The sequence below is a fragment of the Rattus norvegicus genome, chromosome 4 (genome assembly GCF_021556685.1).
Source record: "Rattus norvegicus strain SHRSP/BbbUtx chromosome 4, alternate assembly SHRSP_T2T, whole genome shotgun sequence".
NCBI classification, from domain to species: Eukaryota; Metazoa; Chordata; class Mammalia; order Rodentia; family Muridae; genus Rattus; species Rattus norvegicus.
Genome location: NC_141537.1, coordinates 172,641,642 through 172,651,821, shown reverse-complemented (window position 1 = coordinate 172,651,821; position 10,180 = coordinate 172,641,642). Strand labels below are relative to the sequence as shown.

Sequence of the window (10,180 nt, the reverse complement as noted above, 5' to 3'; positions counted from 1 at the left end):
GATCCAGGACGCCTTGTGAGACAGGCCTGGGCATGCTGGCTACATCCAGGGCTGGCGTTTTATAGCCTCTCTAAACCAGCGAAGTCCTTGGGTACCATTTGCCCAATGCATGAGTTGAGGAGTTGGTAAAGAAGCAGACTAAGGGACACAGGTCTGAGGTTGGGGAATGCCTCCTGCTCGTAGCTGGGTAGGGTTGTAACTCCTAGATTAATATTGGTCATCAGTTGTGCAGCAGGACCTGGCTGCAGTCACAAGAGCGCTCTTTCCGCCTAGGGTATCACCCCTGTCCCAGGCTCTGCAGACCCAGGTCGGTTCACTTGAGGAACTGTAGACATCAGCTGAGGCTGGGATTCCGGGTCTCCCCTGAACGGTGAGGTGCTTGCCTTGCCAGGTGAAGTCATCTGCACCCTGTCCAGAGCCCTAAGATTCACTAGAGATTCAACTGTCCTCAAGACCTAGCAAACGGAGCCCTCTCCCGGCCGCGCGGGGCAGCGCGCGTTCCCGGCTCGCTGCTGGGCATGCGCGGCGCGTGCTGGCTGTGACCGGGAGCGAGCGGCGCGCACACGCGGCCCGGGCGGCGGGCGAGGCGGGTTCGTGGGGCGCTGGGTGCAGGGCGCGGGGCAGTCCCCCTGCGGCGTGTCTGCAGCGGGGCGCGGCGGGCGCTCCAGCTCCGGGATCTTTCTGCCTCGGCCACAGGTCCTCTTGCGTCTAGGGAGGTCGTGGCACTCCCTGAGGAGCGCGGCGGCTCGGAGGGCGGATCCGAGGTAAGAGCCCCTCGGACATTGGTGCGGCTCCCCCGGTGGGATTCCCGCGGCGTGGGCTCCCTCTCGCTTTCCCGTAAGGGTCTTTGTGAGCCGGGACCAGAGCGGTGCCAGGCTCAGCGGCCGCTGCGGTTCACTTGGACCCTTTGCAACTGGTGTCGGCGGCCAGGTGTACGCGGGCGCTGCCGCCCCAGCGCGTCCCCGCGCCCGCTCGCTCCGCGCACCCCGAAACCAGGGGACCCGAGCCCCCCGCGGCCTGCTCCGCCTGGGTGGATGCCGAGAGACCCCGAGACCCCACGTTCCCCTGAGCTGCGCGGGTATACCTGAGTTTAGCACACCTGGGCTCCCACCCCGCCCTAAGGTCTTGGATGTGGGGCTTTCGGAGCGCTTCTTACCCCAGCCCAAGTGGGGACCCCCGGGGGAGGAGACCTGCTTGAGATGGGGACCCGCCCTGGTATACACCTTTCAGTTGAGGTAGCTCTCTGTGTTTGAATAGTTGTGAATTCTGGATCACTTTCCAACACCATTTTACTTTTGGAAAGATGGCCTCTCTGGCTGTCAATTGTGCTTTGGAGGGTTCCACACCCACCGAGAGACAGTGAAGGCGCCCCGGGTCTCATCCCTTCCCTCCTTTCAATGACTACAATACACATGCAAAATCTTTGCACGGTTCTCTGAGCCATGCTGTTCAAATCCTCCTCCTGTAGCCCCCAAGTGCTGCTGGCATCTCGCCGGGGCAGGACGCCCTAGGGTTTGGGCTTAAAATCCGTAGACATTTGGAGCGGCGAGGCATTAGAAGAGGAGGTTTTCCCGGAGCCAATGTTTCAGCGAATGCATGGCTGCTTCTCTTCTAAAGGTTTCACTTCTTGCCTCAGACCGTGAGAGAAAGAGACAAAATAGCGAATGCTAGTTCAGATACAACTTGGTTCAGACACGTGTGAGTACTTTGAAGTTTTATTTGGTTTTGCCACTTTTGGGGAGGAGGTGGAATCAGGATTCCTGGAAGGCTTTTTTATGTTAAAAAAAAAAATCCTCAAAGTGTCTGTGTTGTGGGCTGTTTCTAATTTCTCTCCCTTGAAAGGATGCCATTCTAAGGCTCCCTGGGTTTTGGAACGCCTGCGCTCATTGTGTAGAATTGTAGATCTCGGGACAGTGAGTCTATTGAAATTAAAGTCAATGACATCTCGCCTCACCTAGGAAAGATTTACTTTTTTCTTTTCTTTTCTTCTTTTCATTTGGGGATTGGAGGTTTGGGGCATGCTGTTGGAGCTCTTAGTCTGTGGCCCATGAGCTCTCTCCATCTGAAAGTTAAACTCATCTACAGACTCATCACAGAGAGGACTGTGTAGCGTGTACCGCAAGCTAGAAAGCCTTCTTGTGTGTGTAGAAAGCCTTCTCGCACCTTAGTAGATTAAGACTTTGTAAAATTCCACAAGTAACTCACTTCCTTCATAGCCGGAAAGAAAGTATCTTTTAAATCCTACTCTTCTGAGCCAAGTGTTGCTCCCGGAATTTGGGGTGTCTGCGTTGTAGCGTTCTTTCACTTTCCAGTGTCATTGAGTACCATTATAACTGGCAAGTTAGCCCTTTATTAACAGTGGGAAATGCTTTCAGTGAACTCCTGGTTAGGATGATTAAAAAAAAAAAAATTCCCTAACAGGAAACTGTGTTTCATTTTGAACACTTTGCTTATTTGTGGTGTAAGGCAAAGAGTTCATTTTGTGTGCACATCTAGTGATATCCGGATTCAGTCTACACTGGTCCCTTTCAACCTTGGCTTCTGTGTAGCTTGGTGACACAGGCTCCACTCTCTGCTTTTACATCGTTTCATCTGCTCCTTTTTCTTCTTCTGACTCTCCTCTTCGGCCACCTGTTTTTATCCTAAAACATAAGTTCCTTCGAGGTAGGTTTGAATGAGAAACTGTAAATCCCAGATTCAGATCTCCTTCCTTAGTTCCTTAAGTTTTACCGGGATGAGTTTTAGCACTTTGTATAAATTTTCAGTTGGCTTTTCCGAGTTGTGTTTGACCGATTTGGTCGTTTTGTCTCAGTGCAAAACAACCAGGGTATAGTTTATAAACTTTCAGACATCTGCGGGGGTATCAGAGAGGGAGGGATGGGACTTTAGCCAAAGTGCTATACAGTAACATCCCTTGAGGGAATTGCCCCACCAAATTGTTTGCAGCTGTGGGGGACTGGACGTATTTTTCCTAAGAAACATTGTAGTGGAGCCCTTGCAACCTGTGTGAACTGAGTATTTATACAAACCTGGGGGTTGGTTCTTTAGGTCCACACTGTAGTATCTGCAGTCTTTCTCAGAGACACATCCTAAGTGGGATTTTCAAAAAGACCTGAAGGCTAGGTGGATAAAGTGCTTGCCCATCTAGAGTCAGTTCAGAACCTGAGTACCCACGTAAAAGGCTGGCATGCTTCTGCAGCCCTAGTGCTGGGGTGCAGAGGGTGAATACTAGGGACTTGCTAACCAGCCAGTCTACCTCAAGTGGCCGTCAGATATACGCATGCACACACACACACACACACACACACACACACACACACACACACACACAACTAAATGAATACTGAAAGCCGTCTATAAGCTATTTATATGGCTGGAAAAAAAAAGTCCAGCAATGGTTGGAGGACTTTGTAACAACTATTAACACCTAGTGTTACTATTGACTGCAGTTCATGGGTCCTTATTGGTGTAGTCTTGTTAGCTAGAGCTCACACTTGAATACATGTCTTTTTCCCTTTGTTTTTTGGCGATTGAACCCAAGGTCTCAGCACAGAGCTCTACCACTGAGCCACACCCTAGCCTCCCTTCATTTTAATCTCATGCCTGTGTTCTATCTCAGGACCCATTAGTCAGAACACTGGCTACATTTAACTGTTGCAGTTTCTTCAGCTCCATTTGGCTCTGGTCTTTTCTTCCTCAGACTTTCTTTTCTCTCTCTTTTTCCTTTCTTTTTTTTTTTTTTCTTTTGACAACTTTGGCCATTTTAAGGAGTCCTGGTCCTATTGTTTATAGCATGCTTTTCCCTTTTGAATTCATCTTTTGTTTTTCCCAGAGTTAGGCTGCAGTTAATCAAGCCTTTGATCCCAGCACTAGGAAAGCTCAGGCCAGAAGGATGGCATGTTCGAGGCCAACCTGGCCACATAGCGAGGCTTTTTATCTTCCTCAGGGTTTCTATTGCTGTGAAAAAACGCCATGAGCAAAAAATAAGCTGAGGAGGAAAGGATTTATTCAGTTTTTGCTTCTGCAGCACTGTTCATCATTTAAGGAAGTCAAGGCAGGAACTTAAAACAGACCAGGAACCTGGAGGCAGGAGCTGATGCAGAGGCCACAGAGGACTGCTGCGTACTGGCTTGTTCTCCATGGCTTGCCCAGCCCTGCTTTCTGAAAGAAACCAGAACCATCAGCCTAAGGGTGGTCCCACCCACAATGGAATGACATGAGACCTCCCAGATCAATCACTAGTTAGGAAAAGGCCACACGGGCTTGTCTACATCCCTTTCTTATGGAGGCCTTTTTTTTTTTTTTTTTTTTTTTTTTTTTTTTTTTCCAATTGAGGCTCACTCCTCTCTGATGGTTTTAGCTTATGTCAAGTTGAATATAAACTAGCCTGGACAGATAACAAACAAGGAACTTGTCACAAAACAAGGAAAATCAGCCATTGTGGGTTTTGGGTTGAAAGACAACCAGGGCAAAGTGCCTTATCCATCCCAGGTCCCATCCACACCATCAGCAGGGTTATCAGCCTCATCTTGATCACGGGCTGAGATAGCAGCTGTCAGTTCATTTTCTGCTCCTAAGTTCCTGGTCTTTTCTTTTTCATTCCCTCCTCTTGGGAAACAGTCTCCCAGCACAGCCTGGGTTTAAGGAGTGGAGACTTGTGACTCTTCCCTACCCCTGAGGGTGTAATATCTCTCTCTACAGCTCTGTGTTGTTTATCGTGTGAATAGAAAACTAGCCAGGAAAGACCAGGTCACGAAAAAAAAAAAAGGCATGTAGCCATTGTGGGCTTTGGATTGGAAGATGACAAGACAAAGTACTTTGGCCATCACAGGCCTCAGTACACAGCCTCAGCAGGGGTATTGGACTCAGTTATTTGGTCATTTGGGTATAAATCTGAACTCCTGCGTACTTTACTGTACTCTTTGGGCTATAATCTAGCTCCCACAGAAGCTCAAATCCTTACAGCTTGATTCTTAAACCCCTTTGATAAATTTCGGTCAATTGGTGTTTGTTTTTTCTGTAGATAATTTTTATTTTAAAGCATGTCTCTATAAGATGCTCTAGGCTTTTCTTGTATAGTTCCTGTCTAGAATTAGCCATTTCGTGTACGACTTAGGTTCCCATTGTTTGGAACTTTCGTTGGGAAGCCAGGTCTGGCCCAGGAGTGATGGCAAATTCTCGGAATCACAACGTTCTAGAGGCAGATGTGAGAGAACTGGGAATTCAAGGTCGGTTTGAGTTATGCTTTGAAAGCAAGCAAGGTCTGAGCACTCCGTGTGCCTGTTAACGGAATGCCGTTGATTCCAGGCTGTCCTGTGAAAAATAAGGAAGTATATTTACGCATAGGGATTTCGATAGACACAGTCTGTGCGTGTATATAAATGTCTGTGTGCGCGTGTTATCTCCACTAAAGTAAACGTGGGCTCATGCCAGTGCAATGCTGATAGTGATGAACATCGTTCTGGTTTCTCCCCCTTTCCTCTGGAAACTTCCTGTAGCAGTGGAGAGAAACCCGGCTCCAATACAAGTTTGGTAGGACTGGCATTGATAAGCCTCGGTAGCATGAACAACCGCTCTGCCATCTGGAGTCCAGTGTCTACACGCAAGGCCCTTTGCTTTCAAGCTGACTCTACCCGTTTTCACAGCTAGCCCGCCAACTTTCATGAGTTGGTTGCACACTGCTAGTTACATCTTATGTCATAGTCCGTTTTCCATCTTGGCATCCCTTGACCTTAGAGGCTGTTTTCATGAATACATTAAGGTTAAGTCTTGATCTTATGAATTCTGTGGCTCTGACGTGTCTTTTTGAAAGTATCCTATCGAATGACTTTGACATATTAAAGGTTCCTATCTTACCTATCGTTCTCATTTTTCCTACTTTTTATTTCTAAACTCTATTATTCTTTATTAATTAAATTAGGTATCTCTCTGTGTGTCTCTGTGTGGGTATGTGCCCGAGTGTAGGTGCCCGTGGAAGCCAGAGGCATCCACCCCTTAGAGCCGGGGTTACATGTGGTTACGTGTTTCTTGGTGTTGGTGCTGGGAATTGTATTCAGATTCACTGCAAAAGCGGCAGTCATTCTTAGTTGCTGAGACCGCATCCCCACTTCTTTGCCTATTTCTTAATGAGATTTAAAAAAAAAATGTTTAGAGTCTTAAAAGTTTTAAATGGTTTCGTGCTGCACAGTGAGCCTGCCCAGCATTCGTTGATCTAGTCTCCAGACCCTAAGAGTTTCATAAAAGAGTATTTTGTATATAAGCACCTTTCCAATTATGTTCTGCAAATATTTTCTTCTAGATTGTCTAATGTTTTTATTCTCTTGCCAGAGGAGATGTTTGATTGCCTTCTTCTTTTGTTTTTAAGTCAAGGTGTCACTGTGTCATTTATGCTGGCCAGAACTCACTCTAGAGTGTGCAGAAAGAATACATAATCCTAGCTAGTGCATGTAAAAGATAGACAACCCAGGCATTTTACTTACAAACCGTAAGCCTAGATTGGGCAGATAGAGAGCTCTGAAGTTCTGTTGCTTGCTGTTTCTTCTGGCCATATACTCATAGTCCATTTCCTCTCATGCCAGCTTCCCCCACTTCATCTTCTTTCTCTTCCTCTCCCTCTACCTGCAACCCCTCACAGGATCCTTGAGTCCCACCTTGCCCCCTCCACTGTCCTGTCCAATCACAGACTGTAGCCTTCTATAGGCCAGTTAAATTGGGGAGCAAAGTTCACATAGCATCCCTCGATGTACCTGAAGATCTGCTCACTGGGGGCGACCACATCTTGAGAAGCCAGTATTTGACATCGGAATGCAAGCAGCGTCACACCAACCCACTGCAGTAGTGTGAACTGAGTTAAAACTCAGGCGATCGCCCTCCTGCAGCCTCCAAAGTGCTAGGGTTGCACGTGTGCGCTGCCACACCCAGCTAGATACTTAAGACTTTGTAATTGCATTTGTACGTGTTCATGTGTGTGGGCGCTTGTGTCGTCAGACACACATATGCATGTGTATGTGCTTGTGTGTGGAGGCCAGAGCTTGACGTGAGGATCCTCGCCCATCCCCATCGAGACAGGGTCTCTCCCTGGCCTAGAGCCCACCAGTCAGGCTGGGCTGGCTAACCATGCATCTCCAAGGACTCCTTGTATCTTCCTGTCCCTGCCTCCCTGGTGCTGGAAATACAAGTGCACCCTTGTTTTTTCCTTTGTATTCTGGGCCCTGGAGACTGGACTTGGGTCCTCGTGCTTTCAAGGCATGTGCTTTACCGACAGAGGCGTCCTCTGAGCCCTGTGTTTTAAGTGTCGATAAGGTAAATCTATCAATTTCATGATTTAGTGTCATATTAAAAAAAAACAAGTACCTCTCTTTATGTAATTGTATCCTTTTAACATTTAATGCATTCGTTTGTGTACAAGGGGGATGGAGTACATGCATATCCTGTGACGAACACGTGGATGTCAGAGCCAGTTTTCTCTTCTCACCGAGTGATTTCTGGGGATTGAAGGAGGGGGATCAGGCCTGCCAGGAAGCGCCTTTGCCTGCTACGTGAAGATAACTCAGTAGATGTCATCGCTAAGATCCATGGGAGTATTTCCAGTTTCCTCCTCGTTTTCTGGTCTGCATCCCACTGAGAGGGAGGTGTGAGGACCTTGATGAGTTTATAAAGAATTAGGTTCTCCTAAAGAAGAAACTGAGCAAACACAGAGTGGGAACACTAGCTACAGTTTGGTTGCTGTTTCCGTCTCTCTTTGAATCTGAATTTCTCCAAGTCGAGGCTCTGAGTCTCAGCTGTGTATCTAACTAGGCAGAGGACGACGTCATGTGGGACACTCTCAGAGTGGGAGCTACCGTAGTCCTTAGTGCAGTTGTTGTGGATGATGGTAAGTGGAAAGGAAAGCGTGTGTGTGTGTGTGTGTGTGTGTGTGTGTGTGTGTGTGGTGTGTGCCTACACACAAGTGTGTATTCTTTCCAGTGCATAGTAAGAAAGGAGAGGCTCACTGTGGCCAACGACGTCAGAAATGGTTCATTGAGTGGCTTCTGGAGTTCAAGAGGGAGGGTCCTGGGTAGGACTCCAGAACATTCCAGGCAAAGAGGTAGGTAAATTTGAGTTGGTCAAAGCGGTGGGGGTATGGTGGGAACTGTGAGCATTCTCATACCCAGAGCTGACAGAAGACTAGACAGGCAGTTATGCTCCCCCCTTTTTTTTTATACGCAGCAATGTGAAAGTATTCATTAGACTGTACTAGGGAAGAATGGGGCCATCAAAGCTGTTGAAGAACACTCTGTGTCGTCTCTGTTAATCACAGGGCTCTCTGAAGCTTGCCCTTCCTGTACAGATGAGCGCTCCTTCCTTCCCGTCATCCTCAGGGGCTGTACAGTACTTAAGAGGGTGAAGTTGGGGACTTCATGCCAAACCATCCTTACAATTAACAGCAGACTGACTTACAGATGTAATGGGTGACAAAGAGCTTTTGGTCCTGTTCCAGCCCGCCCAGAGTTTTGAACCATGAACACTTTCTCACAGAATCTGACAGTCCTACCTAAGAACATACAAAGAGTGTTTGTTAAACATATCATGCATTTGATAAGAGGTCAGATTTTGAGTGTCGAAAATTATATTTTCAATACAAGGGAAGAAAAATAGCTTAAGGGGAAAAATAATGATCAACAGAAGTTTATACTTAACAGGGAAAGAAAAGCATTTTAAAGTCTCTTAGGGCAGGCTGTTTGTACTTAGTTTTATTTTGAAAATGTTATGCATACCATTAGAATATTGCTTAGGCTGGTCTTTAATCTCAAAGTGTGTGCACATTCTTGGTTGTCTGTGGGTCTAATGGAACAACACGGTGTTTCTGGTGTTGGAATATACTTGCAGTCATTAAACGCTGTACTTTTTCTGGGTTGCTCTAGTATTTGTATTTTATAACATTGTAATTGTCTGTGGTATTTTCTTTATAGATTAAGAAGTTGAAAACAGTTTAGGTGAACCAATAAGGCTGGGAGGGGAAATAATTGTGAATTTGTCTGTCTCTTTTAAAATACTGTGTGTGTGTGTGTGTGTGTGTGTGTGTGTGTGTGTGTGTGTGTGTGTTTCTTTGTTTTTGTTTTTCAAGTCAGGGTTTCTTTGTTTAGTTCTGGCTGTCCTGGAACTAACTATGTAGATCAGGCTGGCCTTGAACTAAGAGCTCAGAGATCTTCCTTCTGCCTCTTGAGTGCTGGAGTTAAAGGTGTGGACCACCAACTTTACCCAACTACTTTTAATATATGTTATTCCAGTTCTCTGTAGTGTTTTGTCATTCACAGGTGATGGCTACTTAGATGAATGTAGAATGTATGGTCTTGTTCCTCACCGTAACACTTTTTAATTACATGTATTTACTTATGTATGTATGTGTGCGTGTTTGGAGATCAGAGGACCACTTTCTGGAGTTGTTTCTCTTCTATCACTTCCGTTCCAGGAATTGACTTTAAGTCATCAGGCTGCAGAAAGAGCCTTTACCCACCATGACATCTCATTTGTCTTGTTTGTTTAGTTGTTTGCTTGCTTGTTTGCTTGTTTGCTTCAAGGCAGAGTTTATTTATGTAGTCCTGACTATCTTTGGACTTGGTCTATAGGCTACCAGGCTGGCCTGGAACTCAGAGGTCCATCGGCCTCTACCTCCCATGTGCTGGAGGGAAAGGCATAAGCAGCCACCACTGTCGGCGGGACTTATTTAAAAGAGAATACATTTGTGATGCTGAGGAAAACACTTAACCTGTACTGTGAGCCAAGGTCTGTCCCATTTAAAATCTGCTCTGTTTTCTTTGGAGGTTGGAGGAGGGGCTTAGACACCTTAAAACTCAGTAAGTGGCTCCTGACAGCCCGTGCAGACTGCACTAGACTGTTCAGTCCCATGTGAAAGGTTAAGTTCCCTACTGTATTGCCATGCACTGTTCTGTCCCCAGTAACAATGTGCTCAGATGTGTCTGCTCCGTATGAGGAATCTCCAGGCGTGTTCCCGTGTGTTTTAAAAACTTTATTATAGTAGAACACACACTCTCTCTCTCTCTCTCTCTCACACACACACACACACTCATACATATACACACACTCACACATACGTATACACATATACACACACTCATAAACACTCTTTCACACACACTCATACATACACACTCATAAACACTCTTTCACACACACTCAT

General features: G+C 46.5%; 1 protein-coding gene across 6 annotated transcripts in view; it reads left to right on the top strand.

The window, feature by feature from the left end:
* Positions 1-559: 559 nt before the first annotated feature.
* Positions 560-10,180, top strand: part of Eps8 (EGFR pathway substrate 8, signaling adaptor) — a 173,283-nt gene continuing 163,662 nt past the window's right edge. For 4 of the 6 annotated variants that reach the window (XR_015685598.1, XM_087657770.1, XM_087657762.1 and 1 more), the window contains exon 1: positions 560-764. The gene's annotated coding sequence lies outside the window, so the exon portion shown is untranslated. Of the gene's footprint in view, positions 765-1,535; positions 1,699-10,180 lie in introns of those variants that run through there. The other 2 variants (XM_087657763.1, XM_087657768.1) reach the window with 1 other exon arrangement.